The sequence below is a fragment of the Podarcis filfolensis genome (assembly GCF_964270895.1).
Source record: "Podarcis filfolensis genome assembly, chromosome: 15".
Taxonomy (NCBI): Eukaryota; Metazoa; Chordata; class Lepidosauria; order Squamata; family Lacertidae; genus Podarcis; species Podarcis filfolensis.
The window spans coordinates 28,914,545-28,935,602 of NC_139618.1; the positions used below are offsets into that span (position 1 = coordinate 28,914,545).

General features: G+C 54.1%; 1 protein-coding gene across 3 annotated transcripts in view; it reads left to right on the forward strand.

The window, feature by feature from the left end:
- Nucleotides 1–5,385: 5,385 nt before the first annotated feature.
- The window catches only part of BCL9L (BCL9 like), a 40,566-nt gene continuing 24,893 nt past the window's right edge, over nucleotides 5,386–21,058 (forward strand). For all 3 annotated transcript variants that reach the window (XM_083588309.1, XM_083588310.1, XM_083588311.1), the window contains exon 1: nucleotides 5,386–5,513. The gene's annotated coding sequence lies outside the window, so the exon portion shown is untranslated. The remainder of the gene's footprint in view (nucleotides 5,514–21,058) is intronic.

Sequence of the window (21,058 nt, forward strand, 5' to 3'; positions counted from 1 at the left end):
ACCAGTGGAAGATGCAGGGGGGGGGGGGAGGCAGAGCAGAGCAGATTTGAACTCGATGGTCATGGAGGAAGTGACTGATGGAGCTCTAAAGGCAACAAAAAGCAAACTTTCTGAGTTTCTTATCCATGGTCTCTCCCGGCTTCAGAGATGCCAATACAGCTGCCAATACAGCCAAGGTGCAAATGAGCCTAGGTATGCCTCTGTCTGCAGGCAGGTGCCTCCTGCAAATACCATTTTATCCATAGGTCTGTTCTTCACAATGTAGTAGGTAGGAACTGGGCCTTTAGTGTGGTGGCACCTGCCGTGAGGAATTCCATCCTCTTGAATACTGTATTAGACAGGCACGTTCTGTTTTCTTTTCAGTGCCTACTAAGCTGAGATCTTTCCCAGTCTGCATCTGTGTTACTTGTTTGTTTGTTTGTTTGTTTGTTTAAAAAAGGTGTTTAATCACTTGTTGTTTTCTGCCCTGGGCTCTTGTGGGAGCAAGAGTTTATTATAAATCAATAAACATACTTGACACCGGCAGTATGTATTTCACATGTGTTTCACTTTGACTATGAAAAGACTTCCCTTGACATTTGACTTCTTGACTTTGGTAGGGGAGCTCAACTTTCAAGTAAGCACGTTTAGGATTACAGCCTTATTTTAATTGCCAGTTCTTGATTCTGTTTTATGGGTGGAAAGCACCTTACCTTCCAGCAACTTGGGGAGGCGAGTGGGGGAGAGCTACTTGACTGGGGAGGTGTGCTGTCCCTCCCAACACCACCTTGGTGGCCTTTTTGGGAGGATGTCCTGCTGAGCCACTCTGGAAGGGCTTGGGGGGACAAGAGAAACTGTTGCTATGGATGGCTCATTCTTTATGTGTGTGTATGGGGTCGGGTGGAATCAGCCTGCAGAGCGGAGGAAGAGCCAAACCTGATGGCAGCATGCATACCAGTGAAAGCAGACTCAGCTGCAGCCACCATCAGGATTTAAAGCAGAGATTCTTTTCCCCAGCCCCACCTGAAGACACCAGGGACCTTCTTGCACGCAGAACAGGTGCTTGTCCTTCCCCCTTGCAAAGCCCCGATCCTCCTTCAGCAGGACCCAGAGCGTTGCCTAGGGTTGATGGCAGCCTGTGTTGCCACAACTGCATTGCATGCAGATGTGGACAGGGCAACATCTGCTTGTGTTGCCTCTTCCCTGCTCTTGCACTTTCAACAGCAGCCTGACATGGGAAAACAAACCAGGGGAAGCTTTTCCAGGAACAGGAAAAAGTGCTGGGAAAAAGCTTCACCTACTTCCTTTCTATTAAATTCATTTTTCTGCACCAGGTTGTAAGTGAAAAGGTAGGAAGACTGGCAGCTGGGTGCAAGGGGGCACTGGAGGCCTCTTCTGTTGCTACGGGTGCTTGAAGTGTGAGATGGGGGGGGGCACAGAGGGAGAGCTCATGACTATCCACAGCCACTCCCCTCCCTCTCCCTGCAGTTGGAAAGAGGGACACTGTGAAGTGCCCCTCCACTCCCCCTCTTCCCGTAATACCTCCAGGCCTCTGCAGGAGGAGCGGAGGATCAGAGCGAAGAGTCAAGGCATCTCTCCCTGCCCTGCTCTGCTGCTGCACTGCTCACTTACTGCTTCGGAAGCTGTGGTTTGCCATTTCCATGGGAACCATTAGTTGCTAGGCGACTGGAGCATCGTCTGCACTGAGCCCTCGCATCTAATTATCCCATCACAGTGGCTGAGAGGGTCTTGGAGGGAGCAGGGGGATTAAGTCTTCCACCTCGGCAGATCTACTGACAACACTTTAGGCACATTTAAAGGAGCAGCATGCTTTTTTTTTTTTTACACACACACACCAGCCGTGATGATGCTTGATCTCCGCCTCCTAGTACTTCTTGCTTTTCCCACAAATTGGACATTGGATGGACCCTGGCTTGGCCTTTGCTTGGTTTTTCTTGCTGCAGGCACAGAGCAGCTAACTTTGAAATAGAATATGGCTGTGAAGCCACACGTCCAACCAACAATCTCAAAACCTTTTGACTTGGGGGCTCTGCTCCAGTCCAGGCAAGTAGGGGCTAGATGAAGGGAGGGCACTCTGCACATCCTCAAAGGCAGTCTCACTTCTGCTGTCACTTTTAGATGTTCCAGAGCCGATCCTCCCTCCAGAAAACAATTGTGAGGCTGACGTGTCATCCTGGAGCCGCTTGTCTGGTCTCAAGAGTGCTCACCTGGGCACATGCTCTGCACCCCCTTCCTGTTACACATCTACATGTCACAGGTGAAAGCCATAACATTACAGCGGGGAGATCTCCACCCACATTCTAGGAGTCTCTTGGGAAGTGAGCTAAAGAGCAGTTTTGTGTTTCTCTGACTCAGGGCCTTTAACCCACAGTTCCTTTCCCACCCTCAGCAGACCCTGGACCTGCCATCAGTGAGGTACTGGACCCAGGATCTCTCCAGCAGCCTAGAGACCACTGGCAAAAGGGAGGCTATTGGCATTCAGGGCTGGAGATGCTGGCACAGAGACCCAGAATGGGGACAAGGGACTGAGAGGAGGAGGGGGCGGCAGAAGCTGAAGGTGGCTGTTCTCTGGCCCTGTCAGGCCTTCCACATCCCCCCCCCACCTGATAATCCGATTTACATCCCCTTTTCTTCCACTGAATCCTCCTGTTGCCATGGGAACAGGATTCTCACTATATCACCAGCATCCTAAAGACACCCTTTCCTTGTCTTCTTTCTGCAGAGGTTGTAGAGGCCCCTGAGACCTGGCAGCAGAAGGGTGGGTGGTAACAGGGGCCAAGGGGAGCCCATGGGGCTGGAGAGGCAATGAGAGGCCTCCACCCTCCACCAGCAGAGCATATGAAACCTGCAGGCTTGCCTCACCTTGCTCCTCTTTGCAGTGAAGCTCACAGAGGGAGGCAGCAGTGAGTGGGCTTTCAAAGGACCCAGACTGGGGTTCCAGCTCCAAAAAGGCCTTTGGGGCCTCAATCTGAGGGGTCGTTCCCCACAAATTGTTGACCTGGTTCTCACAGCAAGGAAAAACAGCCTTAAAACTCCCAGATATATGAAATAACAGTAAGCTTGCCATGACAGCAAAGCACAGTTGATGGAGTGTCTATGTCTAAACCTGGTAGGTAGCCATGTTGGTCTGCCATAGTCGAAACATAATAAAAAAAATTCCTTCCAGTAGCACCTTAGAGACCAACTAAGTTTGTTATTGGTATGAGCTTTCGTGTGCATGCACACAAAAGCTCATACCAATAACAAACTTAGTTGGTCTCTAAGGTACTACTGGAAGGATTTTATTTTTTTTATTTTGTTATGTCTAAACCTTCTGCTTCAGTCCCCCATCATCTCCCCACCCCAGCAAGAACAAGATGCCAGAACCTGCCATGATTTCCTTCTGCCCACATCACACCTGGAAGCCCCTTTTTCTTTTCAGGTGCGCTGGGCCTGGCTGCTCAATGAGGTCAGAAAACCACTCTGCACACGCTCAGAGGCACCTTTATTTATTTCATCCGTTGCCCGGCTGGGACCTGGCATTGCCAGCAGGCTCCGCTGGGTGTGTGTTCTGGCTCCGACGGGACGCACCAGCAGCTGCCGGTGGGGAAGCCGCTCCCTTCCCCGCCTGGGGGTAGCAGCGCGGGACAGACGGCGGAGCCGCTGCTAGCCGAGCCTTGGGCGCCAGGCGGCGCGCTCTCTGTCTCCTTTCAGTCCGTTGGGTGCTGCTCGACTCCGCTGGAGGGAGCGGGGGCCCGGCCTGGCCGCCCAGGAACGAGCCGCGCCTCAACCGAGGCTGCCCCACGGCATCCCGAGAGCCCGGAGGCGTCCCAGGAAGGCTCTTCCTGCGGTTCTCCCGCGGCCGCCCTAGCGGGCTCCGCTCTTGCACGGAGGGAGGGAGGGAGAGCGCAGCTGCAGGCGCCCGCCGCCCGCTTTACTGGCGCGGCTTTGCCGACGTCTCCGGGCCCGACCTGGGAGGAGGGCGCCCTGTCAGGATAAGAGTCCCAGCTAAGAGCGCCTGCCAAAATTTCCTGCGCCGGCCGAGCCCGCAAATACTCGGAGGACTCGGGGTCCCGCCCCGTCTCTTTCCCGCGACCGGGCAGGAAAGCAGCAGCCAGGCAGCCCGGACTCCTGGGTTCCCCGATTAAGTCACTCGCTTCCCTTTTCCCACCCGCCACGTGCGCCGCCGTCCCTGTTTATCTTCGGCACAAAACAGCGACGGGCAGCCGGATCTCTGGGTATTTAAAGGGTTCCGTCACTTTCTAAAGCTGCCTTTTTCTTTCAACACACCGCGCACCCCATGTGTCCACCAAGTCATGTCCACGCGCTAAGCCTGGCTTATAAACGACCTGGAACCACACTTGTAATCACACTTGCGTGGTTGGTTCAAGGATGTGACGCCGTCACTCGTGAGAAAAGGGTTTCCTTCGCCCTGCCTCACAACACGTGCAGACTCTGATCGCTTCCTTAAGCTGGATCCTTGGAGGCGACTTCTAACGACGGGGCGCGCACGTGCCCTCACTCTCCTCCAGGGCCCACGCGCGCCAATGAAACAGGGCCGTCTAACACCCAGCCTTTGCGTTTGCCCTCAAAATTGTCGGACATTCGACATCTATTACTCCGAACCAAGTGCGTCGACGATGGGGGGAAGCCCCAAGCGGTCCTTGCGACGGCCGAGCTCGCTCTGGGCCGCCCACTGAGGAGAGCGGCCGGGAAGCGCTCGGGTGGGCTGGGCTTGTCCTCCCGCCTGCGACGGTGTTGCGCAAGGCGGGCGGATGGTGACAGCAACTCCCGTCGGTGGCCCTTCCGGCCAGCCGTGGGCTACGGCGCTCCCCAGAGCGGGCGGTGCTTGGTGGCAGCCAAGGGCGCTGCAGCTTGCAGTCCGTCGAGGAAGCCAGCCTGCTCGCTTGCCGCCGGTGGCTCCCAGGTGGAGCGCCCCTTTCCAAGCAGGAGTACGGGGCGGCGCCTCCTCTGTCTGGGCAGTTGTGCCGGGCCTGGGGGCGCCGAATTCGCGGCTCGCCCGCCCGCCCTTCTCGCTGCCAGCCGGGTGCTGGTCCCCGACAGGCCGCTGGGAGGCCTCGCCGAAGCGGAACGAGGAGGAGGAGGAGGCGGAGGAGGCGGCTCTTATTTTGACACGGCGGCGTCGGCGCCTGCCTGGAGTAGCTCCTCGTCTGAAGCGGAGCGAGCGCTTCTCTTCCCCCCAAATGAGCAGTCGGAGGCGGGCAGAGGCAGGCGGACGCGGCGGCGGGCGCTGCCCGTTGGCACCGGCGGCGTCTTCGGGGCAGGGCGAGGCCGGGCCAGGCGCAGCGGCAGCGCGAAGGGGCGACGCGGGAGCCGCCTCCGCGGCGCGGCCCGGCAAGTGAAAGCGAAAGAGGCGGCCCGGCGGCGCTGGAGGAAGAGGAGGAGAAGGGAAGGACCGGCCGCCGCCGCCGCCGCCGCGCGTCCCGCCTGTGCCCCCGCCTTGCCGAGCAGCAGCAACCGCGGTGCTCCTGCGGCGGCCATGGGCGAGCCCCGCGGCGGCCTCTCCTGAGCAGGTAAGCGGCGGCGGAGCGCCCTGGGCCGAGCGGGGCATTGTTTGGAGCCGCGGTGCCAGGCGAGCGCCGAGCAGGCTGCTTGCTTGCATGCTTGGGCCGCGCCTGGGCTGCCTCGGCGGGCCTCGAGCAGCCCGAGCCCGGGTGCTGCCCCCGAGACGGCGGCGGGGAAGGTGAGGCCTTCGTGCTTGGCCTCTGGGCACCGTCTGCTCGCAGGAAGGAGGCCTGCGCGTCGGGGCGAGCTGCCTTGGGGACGTGACTCGTCCCTCTCGCAGGCAAGACGGGACAGAGCTCCTGTTGCTGCGGCTCCGCTGGCAGCGGCAGGGGTGGCTGCTTGGCTCCCGGCGTGGCTGGGACGGGGGCAGCGTGCCTGCTCCCCTGCCTTTCGGTGCGAGCAGCCGGCCGCCGTGGAGCAGCTCACCTGGGGCTCCTTAGGGCAACGATGGCAATGGTGCCATTGGCTGAGACCCTTGGAGAAGAAGCCGCATCTTGGCAGGAGGTTTTTTGCGAGGGGTTGCGTGTGGAGCTGGGGAGAAGAAATCAGGAAAGCCTTTGGGTGCCAGAACCTGGCCCTGTCTTCCCCAGATGTTGAACTCAAACTCCTCCTGGCTTCTGGTGGGTGTTTCCAGGTGGGACTAAAGCCCTCCTGTGGTAAGAGCCATGTGGTTGTGGTGTCCAGCAGTGCCCTTTGCCACCAAATCCCATGTAGTTTTGTCATCTTCTGCCCGGAGGATCTCTCTCCTGCTGGCCTTCCCAACAAGAGGAACCAGCCCTGGGCAAGGTCTGTTTGGGAGCTTCCTTGGTGTGCCACTGCCATGTTGGGCCTGGAACAAGCCACGTGGTTGTGTGTGACTTGAACAGAGCAGTGGTGATGTCTCTGTCCAGGAGCCCTCTTTGACCTCTGAATGGAGAGGCGCCTGGCACTTATTTCCTGGCTGTAGGCGGGGGCGGGTTTGGATTGTGATCTTCTGCCTGTGAGAACAAGCTGTGTCTTGGTGCGCTACCATAAACCTCACATGTCTGGAGCTGAGGGATGGCTTTGAAATGTTTTAACATTTTCCCTGGCAGTTGGGGCAGGTGACCTGTTGGGAGGATGGTCTCTGGACCCAAGCAAGGTGGTTTCAGGAATTGGCCCAGTTGAAGGTAGCTGCTGCATGGAGGAGGCTGACTCGGAGTCATGAAACGGGCCAGCTCTTGGGTTGCTAGGCTGGGCCTGGGGGCCACTGCGGTCCCAGGCTGCCAAAACTGTCTTGGCAGCCTGACTTGTAATGCCACAGAGTTCTTGCCTTTATACACCTGGGCTAGTTGTATGGGCCAAGAAAAAGCAGAGAGGTTATCGGTTTCCCCTGCCAGGCTCTTATTGTTTTCTGCAGGTGACCAACCTGGAGGTGACTGGCAAGTCTGCTTTGGGCAACTGGGCTGCCTGATTTGTGCTTTCGCCTCTGCTTACACTGGGGTGTGATTCCTTCCAGGCAGATTTGGGCAAGGTGATCCAGAGTAAGTTCCACAATGTTCTGGGAGTCTTCTTCTTCCCACACTTTGCCTGCACAGGATGATTGCAGCCCTAGGTGGCAGGCAGGCACTTGCAGGCTGCTAGCAGCGGCACAAAACTTCCAACTTCCTGGGAATCATCTGGCTTCCCTCCACTCAGATCTTTGGCCTGTTTCTCTGCCCTTCCCCCACTCCCTGTGGTGTCAAGGTGCTGCTTCTGCCACCAGGGAGGTGGTCTGCAGACAAGGCTGCTTATTGGCACTAGCTAGTCATCTGGTCATAGGTTCAGGAGTGCCAGCGATAGAGAGACATGCACCTGAGAGATGCATCCACGAATTGCATGTGACGCTGTGGGGTCCCGGGGTGCACCTCTCAGATTGTGTGGCCCCACTCTTTGCATAACCAAAAAGCCTTGGCCCAGCCTTGACAGGGATGTTGGATGGGCTGGGTTAGCCTACCTCATTATGTGTGCAAAAAATCATATTCTTTATTTTGGTAGATGTGGCGGGGGGGGGGGGGGGGCGAGGGGAGCAGAATTCCATTTAGCCAAATGGGCACTGTGGCTGTTGGTGGTGAGAGAGACCTGTCCATGCTACAGCTGGTGCTTTCCAGTCATCTGGACTCATAGGACTGTAGGTATTCTCTGGATCACTCATGCTAATGATCTCTCACCTGGCACTAAGGAGGGTGCTGAATCTTCAGGACTCTAAAGGTGCCCTGGCAGGGAGCATATCCGGGACTGAGCTGTAAGGCCTTGTGGGTGGCCATGTGCACTGTTTGCTGAGCCACAGGCTCTGTTTGCTGAATGTCTGAGGACAGCATCCCCCCCCTCTCAATTCCTTTGCATGTTCTCTTTCTTGGCACTGTTTGTAGCAGACACTGTGTGTCTCCTGGTATTGGGTTGCCTCTCCTTGGAAGCGGCTGCATGCTTAGGCTTTGAGTGTCTTTCCATTGTGCCCCCTCCTGTCTTGGGCTGGACCAAGTCCCTCTGCCACTGAACTCCTGAGATTCTCCTGGTTTTGCTTTCTGCCTCTAGTTGTGGGGTTGTAGACTGCAGCCTCCGCCACACACATGCCTCTGTGGTGTGAAGATGAGCATTTGGCTTTGGGGAAGGGGTGCTGAGGCCAAAACAATGAAGATGTGAACTGTTGAGTGGGCAAAGTGTGTGAGCTTGCTCCAACTGCTAGGCATGACACACTTGTCCCTGCAGTATATATTGGTTAAAACTCAGAAACTGGCCAAGAGCAGGGGAGTGAGAGGTTGAAACATGGTTGTTTTTTGTCCTTTTCTGATAATCTTCTTGAGCTTCTGCTTTAGGCCCAAGCAGGCAGCCTAAGTGGGACTTAGAGGGCTAGAAACCTGGCTGGCGTTTTTGGATTTCAGCAGCAGCTAATGAAGGCAGCAGTTTCCATTGCTTTCAGCTCAAAATTGCCCTGACCTTCTGCCTTGACACTTCATGGATTCCTGGGTTTCTGTCTCTGCTGTCTCTTGGAGAATTGTAGTGCACCTCTTTCCTCTCTCCCCACCCCTATTGGTAGGTTTGCTCTTGTGTTGTTCTTCAAGAGGGGAGCAGGTAGAATTTGATCCAGGGAATGGCTGCAAAGGGGTTCCTTACTCTACTGGGGTGGTTCAGCTGTTGAATGATACTAGGGTGATATCCTCAGTCCCAGCAGAATACTCTTTGCCCAAAGGGCTGGGTAAAAACTCTTTGTGGAGAAGGAAGGGATATAAAGAACTGGTTGTACTAAATCAGACCCATTGGTTCATCCAGCTCAGTAGTGGCTGGCAGTGGGTTAGTGGGTTAGGATGGGACAAACTAAGATGCTGTACCACTGAGCCTTCGAGACAGGACGTATGTGCCCTCCCAGCCATTGAGTATGGGGACTGATGGAATTCCATTGCTACCTCTGTTGCATCTGGATTCCAAATTTCTGCAGGCATCTTGTGATAGTGCTCCTCCCGCAAATGTGGCTGGGCCTCACCCAGAGCAGGCTGCCTCCTATTGAGACAACCAGGAGGAAGAGGAGGAGGGGGAAAGAACCGTTTGCCAGCTGGGCTTTGGCCTCAGGGTGTTGCTGTTGGGTGTTGGGCAAGACGAGTTGAGCCTGGCTGGAACTGCCACGGCTGCACCAGTGGCCAGCAGCGGTGGGTTGACGGGCTGAAAGCAGCTTGTGTCCTGCCTGCCTGCTTGACTGTGGCCTGGTTTGAACTCCTCCCTGGCAAAGGAATCCACTGGGCCAGGCAGGCAAGCCGAGCTCCCACCAGCCCAAACAGGAGCTGCCACCTAAAGTCTCTGGGGCCTGGTGCAATGCCCAGCAAATCAGCGTTGCTTGTGGAGGTCTCTGCTGGGGGTGGGAGCGGTGAAGAGTATGTGTATGTGTTTCTTGGTGGGGGGGGGGATGTGCAGCTTGGAATCGGCTCTTTGCATGGCAAGAAAAGTGCTGAGTCGAGGCTTTCCAAGCGACTGTGGCCAAAGCCCAGCTTGGCTGCCAGAAGCAACAGAGCTGGAATTTCCTCTACCGGGTGCCAGCTCATCTCAGGCTGGCCAATGTGTCTGCGACAGGGCCAGGGGGGAAGGGAGGGGGGCTCCTGGAATGGGAGGGGGGCTTGATGAGAAGCCAAGGACTACCCCCCTCCTCTTCTTCCTCCTCTTGCTTTATGCCTGGTTCTTATTTTCTCTCCCAGGACTGAGCTGTTTTGCATTAGGAGGAGGAGGAGAAGGCTGCGTCCCTCCCTCCTATTCCTGCCCTGCTCCAGGGGCTCCCCATGCAGCTGCTAATGAGCTGAGCCTCCTCGTCTTCTCTCTTCTAAACCCCCCCCCCCCATCTTTGGCTTCACTTGGAAAATTTTACAGCCTTTTTCTGAAGGGAGGAAATGCCAGTAACGGCTGTCTCTTGTTTTTATGAGGGGGTCCCAGCTGAAAGGGGAGAGACCAGGGTGGGGGCTAATGTAGCCCAGCCGCTCCCCGTTCTCAAGAATCGCTTCTAATGAGAAGCAAGGCTGTACTGGTTTTATGGATAGGATCCTGGCCACAGAAGTGATGGAGACTGGTGCGTGGGTGGGTGTCTGCCAAGGGAGGGCAGCGTTCTAGGTGTCAGCCAGCGACCTGAGACCCCTGCCAGTAGCTCAGTTGGTTAGAGTGGGTGCTGATAGCACCAAGGTTGCAGGTTTGATCCCCTTATGGGACAGTCTCATATTCTTCCATTGCAGGGGGTTGGACTGGATGACCCACGGGGTCCCTTCCAACTTTACAATTCAATGATTCAATGTTGGATTAAAGGAGTATGGAGCAGGGGTGCGATACTCTAACCCAGAGTTTAGGGACGCTCTTTGGACCCTTCACAGGGAGTTGGAGACTCATGTTTGGATGACTCACACAACTCTTCCCGGATCTTTCATAAGTTTTCACTCTTATCAGCTTCACATCCATTACAAGTCGCCAGCCTCCTTCCCCATCTCCGACTTGCTTCTAACCTCTGTTAGTTGGTTATGCTCCCCTCTGAATCTTCAGCAGCCTCTTCCGGGGGGGGGGGGTTGCCCTCAGTGCAGCATGGCGGCACCAGCCCCTTAGCTGGTGCTTAAATGAAGCAGCTGCCACTAACTTCCAGGGCTTTGAAGAGGTTGCTCCTGCTTGGGCAGCCTAGAACGGAACCTGCCTTTGGGGCTGTCATCTCAGTTTGTTGTGGCTTTCCCCCCCTTCATTGTGAAGAGGCCAGGCTGCCCCTCCCAGCTGCCCCCACATGCTACCTGGCTGCCAGAAGGATGTACTTGAGCATGTGCAGGTACAGCGTTCGTAAGGAGGCATGGTGGCCAGCAGCCACACAAACCTCTGCAGCAGTGTTCGAAATTTGCCAGGTGCCGGGCACATTTTGAATGTGGCTGTCGGCCACTTGCGACCAGGCCTGGGTGCCAGGATGGTGCCTGACACCCCCATCATCTGGAGGTACATGCCTGGGGATCCTTGGATCTCGACTCTTTTCACACACTAGCAGCACATCCTGTAGAATTCTATCTGGCATTTTATCTGCACAATCAGGATGAATTTCAGGAACCAAAAAGTCGTATTGAAAAATATGACTTAGGAGCCGCCTGGCCCCAAAATGGCAGCTAGGCATTCCGTTTTGGTGACTGTAACCCTGGTTTAAGGAGCCATTTGGTGTCTATCTTATACAGTGGTACCTCGGGTTACAGACGCTTCAGGTTACAGACTCCGCTAACCCAGAAATAGTACCTCGGGTTAAGAACTTCGCTTCAGGATGAGAACAGAGATCGCATGGCGGCAGCAGCGGGAGGCCCCATTAGCTAAAGTGGTGCTTCAGGTTAAGAACAGTTTCAGGTTAAGAACGGACCTCCAGAACGAATTACGTTCTTAACCAGAGGTACCACTGTATATCTGAGTTTCTAACACCTCTCTGCAGGCAGCAAATAACCACAAGAGGGTGGGGGGGTGTTGTGGTGGATCATACAGAGGGGCTTGATAGTTTGGTGTGCCCTGTGGCCCACCTTGATTTTATTGTTTCACCTTTTTGTAAGCCCTTTAAGGGTTTTGTTGTTGTTTACAATCAAGTGGTATATAAATTTTATGAAATAAATAATAGGGGCAGGTTGACTTGACCCTTAATTGTCTTGAGCTTCTGGATGGCTGCTAATGAATTGAGGTTGAATCCTGACAAGACAGAAGTACTATTCTTGGGGGACAGGGGGCGGGCTGGTGTGGAGGACTCCCTGGTCCTGAATGGGGTAACTGTGCCCCTGAAGGACCAGGTGCGCAGCCTGGGAGTCATTTTGGACTCACAGCTGTCCATGGAGGCACAGGTCAATTCTGTGTCCAGGGCAGCTGTCTACCAGCTCCATCTGGTACACAGGCTGAGACCGTACCTGCCTGCAGACTGTCTCGCCAGGGTGGTGCATGCTCTAGTTATCTCTCACTTGGACTACTGCAGTGTGCTCTATGTGGGGCTACCTTTGAAGGTGACTTGGAAATTGCAATTAATCCAGAATGCGGCAGCTGGACTGGTGACTGGGAGTGGCCGCCGGGACCATATAACATTGGTCCTGAGAGACCTACATTGGCTCCCAGTACGTTTTGAAGCACAATTCCAAGTGTTGGTGCTGACCTTTAAAGCCCTAAACGATTATTTTTTTATTATTATTATTATTATTATTATTATTATTATTATTATCAGCATGGCTTTGCAGTTTCAGGCTGTTTTGATTGCAGACGCGCTTATCCCAAACATAGTTAACAGAATTCGTCCCATCTTTGCACATACAGTAGACATTCCTCCAGGGCTCTCCTCCGCTCCAGGACGGATTGAAGTGGAATCTCCAATAGATGCCTCTCTGTTTGGATGGTGCTGATGCACTGGTGCATGGCTCTTGGTTTTGTTTTTAAACCAATGCAGCAATTGTGGTGATTGCTTGGAGTCCACAGTTCCTCTGCATTCTGAGGCAGATGCCCTGGAAGGCTTGGTCAACAATCTTGATGAGCTGTTGGCTGCTGAACTATTTAGGCCTGAGCTTCTCTGTTGATTATTGTCAAGAGCTCTAGGCTCCAAATGCAGATGAAAGCCAGCTTGCATGGCTTAAACTTGGAGATAGGAGAGAGTTAGGAACTCAATAAGTCTTTCTTTCTCCACTAATGTTGAAAGAATTGTTTCTCATTATAAAGCTATTGAAATTATATGTGGCTCTTCCTCTCCTTGTTGGGGGACAAGCATTCTGTTGAAATAAGAAACGAGCCTGGGGAGGGGAGGACTTGTTCAGACGAGGGTGGAAGAAGGCTGTGTGGGAGGTGCTTCAAATTCCTCCTAGAGTTGAGGAATCTTCCCCCCCCCCCCAGTCATGCCGATTCAGGTAATCGGAGGCTTCCGTCAGTTAATCAGAGCAGTTTGATCGATTAAAACTAGCAGCTGCATTTCTGAGCCTTGCATGTCATGCCTGCTTTTTGAATTCTCCCTTGTTGGGATACTGGCTGCAAAGCTGACCTCTGCTTAGCCACCTCTTTGTGTCACACATGCACAGGTGACCAAGTTTCCCATTGATGGCAAGAACAACCTAGCATTTCTTGCTGGGATGGGGAGTGGAGACTACATTGATCTTAATGCCTTTTTTGTGGATTCCCCCTCTGTATAGCACTGGGTTCAACCCACTTCCAGGTATGTTGCCGGTGCTAGTGTAGCAGCAGGAATTGTACTTAACAAGTTTATGTTAGCCGTTATGATTTAGTCCTCAATCTTTCCATGTTGAGGTCCTGCATTGCAGGGGTTGGACTAGATGACCCTCAGGGTCCCTTCCAACTCTGCAGTTCTGATTCTGTGGTCTCTGGCTCCTCCCTCCCCACATGCCTTTGGTATGGCACCCGTTCTTCATAAATTGCTCCTCTGTAAGACAGACAGAGTTTCTGAGGTGTGCCTAGCATGGGCTGAGATTGAGGATTTGGTGAGAGACTTTAGGTGTATTTGCACAGCTCACTGATATGTAGTATCTCCTAGGGCCAAGGTCTTCTGATTGCAAGGGGGAGAGTTTCCGAAGGGGAGTACCATCCTCCCCCACTGGGTGTGGGTCAGGAGGCAGATTACGGGCGGGTGGCGTTGTGGCGAGGGGGTCTGGGGGAGGCAGCTGCTTGAATGCTCTGGCACATAGCTGTAGAAGCCCACCCATGCGCCACCTCTTTCTCCCCTCCTGCAGTTCAAAGCAACGTTCCACACCAGAACACAGCAGGGAACGAAACAGGCAGCTGGGCAAAAAAGGATGCAGAGGACTTGAGCGAATGAGCCAAACTGCAACTTGCATGGAGGAGATTGAGAAGGGGGTGGATTTGGCATGTGTTGTGTTTGTGAATCACAGGGGCTCTGCTCAGCTGCTTAGTGCTGCTTGCAGCAGCAACCTGGGAGCCACAGGTGTGCTGCCACCTTGGGTTCCGTGATAGGAGAAAGGTGAGATACTTGCAGAAGGAAGAAATAAAATAATAATAATAATTTATTATTTGTACCCCACCCATCTGGCTGGGTTTCCCCAGCCACTCTGGGCAGCTTCCAACAAAGACCAAAAATACACTAAAATGTCACACATTAAAAACTTCCCTGAACAGGGCTGCCTTCAGACGTCTTCTGAATGTCAGATAGTTGTTTATCTCTTTGACATCTGATGGGAGGGTGTTCCACAGGGCAGGCGCCACTACCGAGAAGGCCCTCTGCCTGGTTCCCTGTAGCTTTGCTTCTTGCAATGAGGGAACCGCCAGAAGGCCCTTGGTGCTGGACCTCAGCGTCCGGGCAGAATGATGGGGGTGGAGACGCTCCTTCAGGTATACTGGGCGGAGGCCATTTACGGCTTTAAAGGTCAACACCAACACTTTGAATTGTGTTCGGAATTGTGCCATGATGAGGAATTTGCCCTGGGCTAGCCGCAGTTTGGGCAACCTTTGGGGTTCCACCTGTGTGTCTCTGTGTGTGACTTTTTATCCTTGGGTTGGGTGCGTCCCTGAACCCACTAGGCGGGCTCTGTCCTGTTATGCCACGCACTGGCAGAGACACTCTGCTCTCTCAAGAGTGTTGGGAGAGGCAGGGTCTGAAGTGCCAAGGCTTCAGCTGGGCAGAAGCTGGCTGGTCTGGCCCACCCAAAGTGCCCTTTGGAGGGGATCTCTTTGTAGCTCGGCTTGTTTTTCTGCCTGGCCGGGGAAGAGGGTGGGTGGGCAGTGACTGCCTCCCACATCTCCTGTGCCATAAAATGGAGCATAGGGGGGTGTTGTTCTGTCAGCTCAGGAGGCTTTCCCTCTGTGAAAAGAAGCCGGAGGGGAGGGAAGTGGGACTGGCCAGGCCAAGCCAGTCTGGCCGCTTCTGCTTTCCAGGGGTGGGAATGCTCCCAAGCCCCCCTTCCACCCCGCTGCCTTCCGGGCCTCTCCTCCTGCCCTTTGTGTGTTCTGCAGGCGCAGGGGCAGATGCCTGGCTGCCTGCAGAGGCTGCGGTTCTCTCCGGCATCAGCTGCTCCCAGTCGTCGTGGATGAGCGTCAGGCAAAGGAAGTGCGCTGCCCTGGGTGGAGGGAGGCCTCGCGCCAGTCCCCCCTCTCGGGTCTCGCCTCTTTCCTTCTGTCAGGAATGCAGCTTGGGAAGGCAATTTGATTTGGCAGCTGAGGCGAGCCCAGCAGTGAGGGACAGGGTTGGGGGCGGGCAGGCAGCAGGCAGCTACTGCTGCAAATGTGAGCACACATTTTGCAGAACTGGACCAGCGGCAGCGGTGCAGGCGGCTGCTGCTCCCAGTGGGGCAGGATAGGGAGTGCTGGAGCTCCACCCGCTGACCACTGGAAGCCCTCCTCTCTGGATCGCAGCTCTGTGGCTGGGGGGGGGATTTCCTCAGGGTCTGCCCACAAGGTTTTTTTTTTCCATTTTTGCAGCCTTCAGGGTGGTTCAACACCTCCCTTTAAAGGAACACACACACACGACTCCTGGGATGCTCCATTCTGTCCCAGGTGATTCTCTGGCTTGCATAGTGCAGTTTGTGAGGTGCCATTCCTGCTCAGCTAGGGCTGGGGCCTGAGGCTCCTGCTGCATGGTTGGGGGAAGCGGGAAGAACCCTACATTTAGTAGGGTTTTGCCTACCTCCCCCTCTCTGGCTCCAGCTATGTGGACTACAGTGGGCAAGAGAACCAAGTACCTTTCCTTCCCTGCTCCTGCTCTGTGTTGGAAATCAGCTGTCAGCTCTGAGCCACCTGCACCTGCTGCTGTTACCAATTTTCTGTGGCTGCAGAGCAGGTTGGGTTGGGTCATCCTGAATGCAGGTTATCTGTGCCTCTCCCAGGGTGCTCCCTCTGGAGGTGCTGTTGGTGTCAGAAAGCCTTGCCAGCAGTGCAGTTCAACCCTGCTCACCAGCGGTTCCTAACCCTGATGGATATGTTCTGCCTCCACTGTCAGAGATGGCGTGCTTCTGAATACAGTGGTACCTTGGTTCTCGAACTTAATCCATTCCGGGAGTCCGTTAAGACACCCGAAACCATTCGAAAACCAAGGTGCGGCTTCCGATTGGCTGCAGAAGCTTCCTGCACTCAAGCGGAATCACATTGGACATTCGACTTCCGAAAAACATTGGCAAACCGGAACACTTACTTCCGGGTTTTTGGTGTTCGGGAGCCAATTTGTTCGACAACTAAGCCATTTGGGAACCAAGGTACCACTGTACCAGTTTCTGGTTAGCCCCTATGAGAACTGGATGCTGGACTAAATGGGCTATTGCTCTTCTTGTGTTCTTACCTGCTTGGGAAGAGATGATCTTAGGCAGTGGTGCTGTTAAGTCATTTCAAACTCTAGACTAGATAGTCTTATACGACATCCCCCTTCCAGGGTTAGAAACTCAGATATATAAGCTAGGTGCCAAGTGACTCCTTAAACCAAGGTTACAATTGCCAAAATGGAATGCCTAGTTGCCATTTTCGGGTAAGACTGCTCTAATATCTTATTTTCCAAACAATAGACTGACAGCTTGATTCTCAGTTAAATGTTTGGTTAGTTCAGATGACAATTTGAGCTAGTTAAGAACTTGGGGAACTTAAAGAAGAAAAGTCGCTTGATCCAAGGACAGCCCACACATATAATTGACCTTTTACAATGTTGACTGCTCGTGCTCAAGCTGCATAGAAAAAGCATTTTAGTTCTTGAAATTAATTCTGATGGTGCAGACAAAATATAACTGACAGAATTCTACAGGATGGGGTATTAGTGTGTGAAAACAGTTTAGATCCAGTGATCCCCAGGTATTCATTTCAAGATGGTGGAGATAGCAGGTGCTATCCTGGTGCCCAGGCATCTTCACTTGGCTACAAGTGGTCGAAAACCAGGTGCAAAATGCGCCTGGCTAATTTCGAACACTGCCCTTCCCCTGCTTTAGATGATGACGTGTATTACTTCACTTACTGCCAATGTGGTTAGCCTGCCCTGCGACTGCATTTGGGGCCCCTTCCGCTAATTCTTCAGCACAGAGAGCCCTGACCCTGCTGGCACCCCTGGTATTAGTGCTCTGCATCTCCTCACTGAAAATTATTGTGTTTCATGGGATGGCTGGACAGGATGGAAGCCTTTACATGACTTTCTGGATAGAAGGAAGCTGATTGCATGCCATGAGATATGGGCAAGGGGAGCAGGCCAACATTACCTAGTGGGATCTGGGGCAGGCTGGAAGGAGTGTGGCATTTTCAGGAGGTGGAGCAGGTAGTTGTCATGGACTGGCTGGATGCAGAGAAGTAGTGGCAAGCCCCAGCTGGGCAATCCCCAAAGGGGAAAAGGCTCAGACCCAGGGCATTGGTGGTGAGAAGACAATGAGTGGTCAGAGGGAGAAGAGGGAGAAGACTGGAAGGAGGAGGAAGCTGAAGAGGTAACAGGATTCAGTAAGCAGGGAGAGGCTGGGACACAGAGTAGGCCTGATTCAGAGGCTGGAGTGGAGGGCAGGGGCCAGTAGACAGAGATGAGGTAGGCTGCTAGAGAATCCAGGGAATCTCCCCCTGCTGCTGCAACCAGCTCTCCTCACTCTCCCAGAACATGCAGAGAGATGAAGAGGGCAGAGGAGAGTCTGGTTGTGTGCAGGCACAGTCTCTGGTTGTTTGGGGGAAACCCTGGAGGGGAGGGGACTTAGGCATCTGTGGAAAGACCTTCAGTCCTTGCAACTGTCTCATTGGGGCAAGGCCTACCGGGAAGAGTTGCTGGGATCAGTAGGCCTGCACTGTTTTGGTTTCTTTGAATAAAGAGTTAACTTCACTGACACCAGTGTTTTGTTATTGCTGACCTTCACCTGACTCCGGCTCCTGACAGTAGTGGGCAGTGTGCTGCCTTAGCCTGGGGCCTTAGAGTTCCCTGGGAACTAGAGAGCACTTGGCTAAGGACCTCCTGGGCATGTGGGGTGGGGAATTGTCACTGCCCTTGCTTCACAGCTGTGTGGGGCACTGATGATGGGGACAGAGAGCATCATCACAAGTGCAGGAGGGTAGACTTCCTGCGTATATTGTGGGCGCTATCTTTGCCCTCTGCTGGAGCCCACATGCATTTCTTTTGCCCTGTCTGCGTTGCACGGGGGGCTCCTTTGCCACACCAGCCCGCTTCTGCTTCCGTGTTTGTGTTCCTGCCTCTAATGCTGCTCAGCATGTAAAGGATTGGGCCTGCCACTGAAGTCTCATCTTTCTCTGCTTCCGTCTCCGCTGGAAGTGGGGCTGATGCAATCAGCAACGTCAGGGGAACTCTGGATTGCCTTGAGAATGTGTTGCTGGTTGCAGTTCAGTAAGTGGTACAGCTGTCCACCGTGATAACATCCGCCATGCTGCCCTCGAGTGACCTTACACGCTGCTCCAGTCAGAGCTGGGATATTCTACTTTGGGGGGTGGAGAAGGGAAGAGAATATAAGTTGGAGAAGTGCAGAGATGGACTAATAACCCTGGAAGCATGCTGTGTGCATGCACACAACATTTTCTGAGGAAGGAGCAATATTCTATTCTCATTGGGCTGCCTCCCTCCCTCCCTCCCTCCCTCCCTCCCTCCCTCCATTCCTTCCTTCCTTCCTTCCTTCCTTCCTTCCTTCCTTCCTTCCTTCCTTCCTTCCTTCCCTCCCTCCCTCCCTCCCTCCCTCCCTCCCTCCCTCCCTCTCTCCCTCTGCTGCTGGGGGCTGAAGCATCCTACCCATGGAAAACCCGCATGTGCCCAGGCTTAAGTCTGGGCCAATAAGGAGTCAGCTTTAGATACGGTCTGATGTGCCCCAAAGTGCAGGTTTTGAGTGCTGCTTGCTTTTTGGTAGGCGACTGTCTGCAGGTGGGTGAATCTGCAGCCTGCTGCCCACCTCTGCCATCTGCTGCTTCTGTTGCATGTCTTCAGGATTCTCTCTCTCTCCCCCCCTCCCTCCACCCTGGAAGGCCAATTGTCCCTGCTGGGACTGAGCAGAGCTTGTTGGCTGCTTCCTGCAATGGGTTAAGAAAGCCACAGCTTGCTCAGTGCGGTAGGAGGGGGTGTTAGCAGTTTGCTCCAGTTGGCGTCTTTCCCAGAGTGCTTTGGAAAAGCACTGACCTTAGACCCTCAGTACAAACTCAGCCCAGCACGTGGGAGGCAGAAATTGCTCCCAGACCTTCAGGCTCCTGCCTGCAAGAGACGCCTGCCACAAAGCAGCCATTTTCTTGCTCCAGAGCAGGCTTCCTTGCCTCGGGCTCCTCCTTCCTCTGCTGGGCTCGAGCATGGGCTCCGGGCTAGGGGTGAGGTGGCACTGGGCAGTGCCACAACAGTCCTGTGGAGCAGGCAGGCAGTCACCACTACACTTAGTAGAGAGCTGTCCCATGCGTGGGGTCTCACACATTTTGGTGTGTCCTGCTCTGCTCAGGGTTACATTTGCATGGCACACAGCCAGTCCTTCCCCATTGCAGGGCTGAAGCTGCTTTGCAAGAGCCACATATTTTATCCTGGGTTGACATTCTGCAACCGAGGGCTTGTTTGTTTTATTTGAGCTATTTATATACTGCTTAATCACCGGGATTTCTTGCTCTAAGGGGCTAGTGCATCACAAATGAAATAACCTGTCCCGGATAGAACTCTGTGGGGGAAGCTTTGGAGAAACCCAAGAAGCTGTCCAAGCTCTCGGTCCACCTAGCTTGGCATTGTCTTCGCTGCACTGACTGGCAGCTGCTCCCCCTAATTTTCAGGCAGGAGTTTTCCCCAGTTCTACCTGGGGATTGAACCTGGCCCTTATGTATGCAGAGTTGATGCTCTGCCATTAAGCCGGTGCCACCAGGGGGTACCTGCTATGAAGCAGGCAGCTCCTGGCCCCCAGCAGCAGCAGCAGCCCTGTGTAAATGCCTTCTGGAGCCAGGGAACCTTTCCTGGTGTCATTAATAGAAAATCGTCTCCTTTTTGCGCTCAGGGAAACTAGGAGTGCCCTGGGAAGGGATGCCGCAAGCCACAGTTTAGCACTCAGTTCCCCCCTGCAGTGTTCTCCTGCCCATGGCTGATGCAGGATCCGCTCCTTGCTCTGCCCGCCCCCAAGCCCCACTGCTTACCCCCACCGGTTCCCGGCTGCAGAAAGTGTTTTGTTTTTAACTGTGCATGGCAGGCAACCAAGCTGGCTGAGTCAGTGAGCTGGCTGGCCACCAGAAATCAAACTGTGGTTTCTCCCCCTTTTCCCTCCCGCCTGGATTTTTTCTTTCTTTCTTCACTTAGCGACAGTTTCGTGTATGCACAACAAAGCTCTTGCTGCCTCCGTTCCCCTCTTGGGGCTGGAACAAGTGTGAGCTGGTTGGATTCCTCCATGGGGAGAGCCAGCTGGGTGGCAGCAGCATTTGGTATTTCGGCACCGGGTGGAAAGAGCAGCCAGCTCCAGCCAGAGGGACTTCACTCTCTCTGAAAGCCCTGAGCATCCTGCCGGCCCCCAGCGGGTCTTGCAGGAAGGGACCTCTTTGGCCAGCCCTTGCTGGCTGGTGCTAGGTCCCCAGCGAGGAAGACCTCTCTGCTCCTTGGCTGTTCTGCATTCAGTGCCAATGCCTGTGTAGTGCCAGCGGGCACTTGCTTCCTTAGGCAAGGCACTGCCGGGGGGGGGGCTCCCTCTTTGTTTAAAAACAGCATCACCAAGCCTTATAGCATCTTGAAAGCCTAACAGATTTGTTATGGCACAGGCCTTTGTAGATTAAAACCCACTTCATCCAATGATCAAGTGAGCACAAAAAAGCTTATGCCACAGTATGTCTGTTGGGCTTTAAGGTGCCACAGAATAGGGCTGGGCGATACCTGGTTTTCAGCATCATGATATATCACCGGCTAAACGTTGCAATATACCAATATATTACACTGCCTGAAATAAGGATGGAGCTATGCAGAGGCATTGGCTGGCTTCGTGGTTTTTCCTGCATTGTGATTTTTGCATAGTGCGCACACACATATAATAACTCGTGATATATTGTCAGGTCAAAAATGAAACCAATATCATGATATGGACTTCAGACCAATTTTGAACGATATATCAGTATATCCCCCAGCCCTACCACTCTGGGTCTGTTGGAGCAGAATAGCAAGTGTGGGTCACCTCTCTGGCTGGCTCTGTGCTGT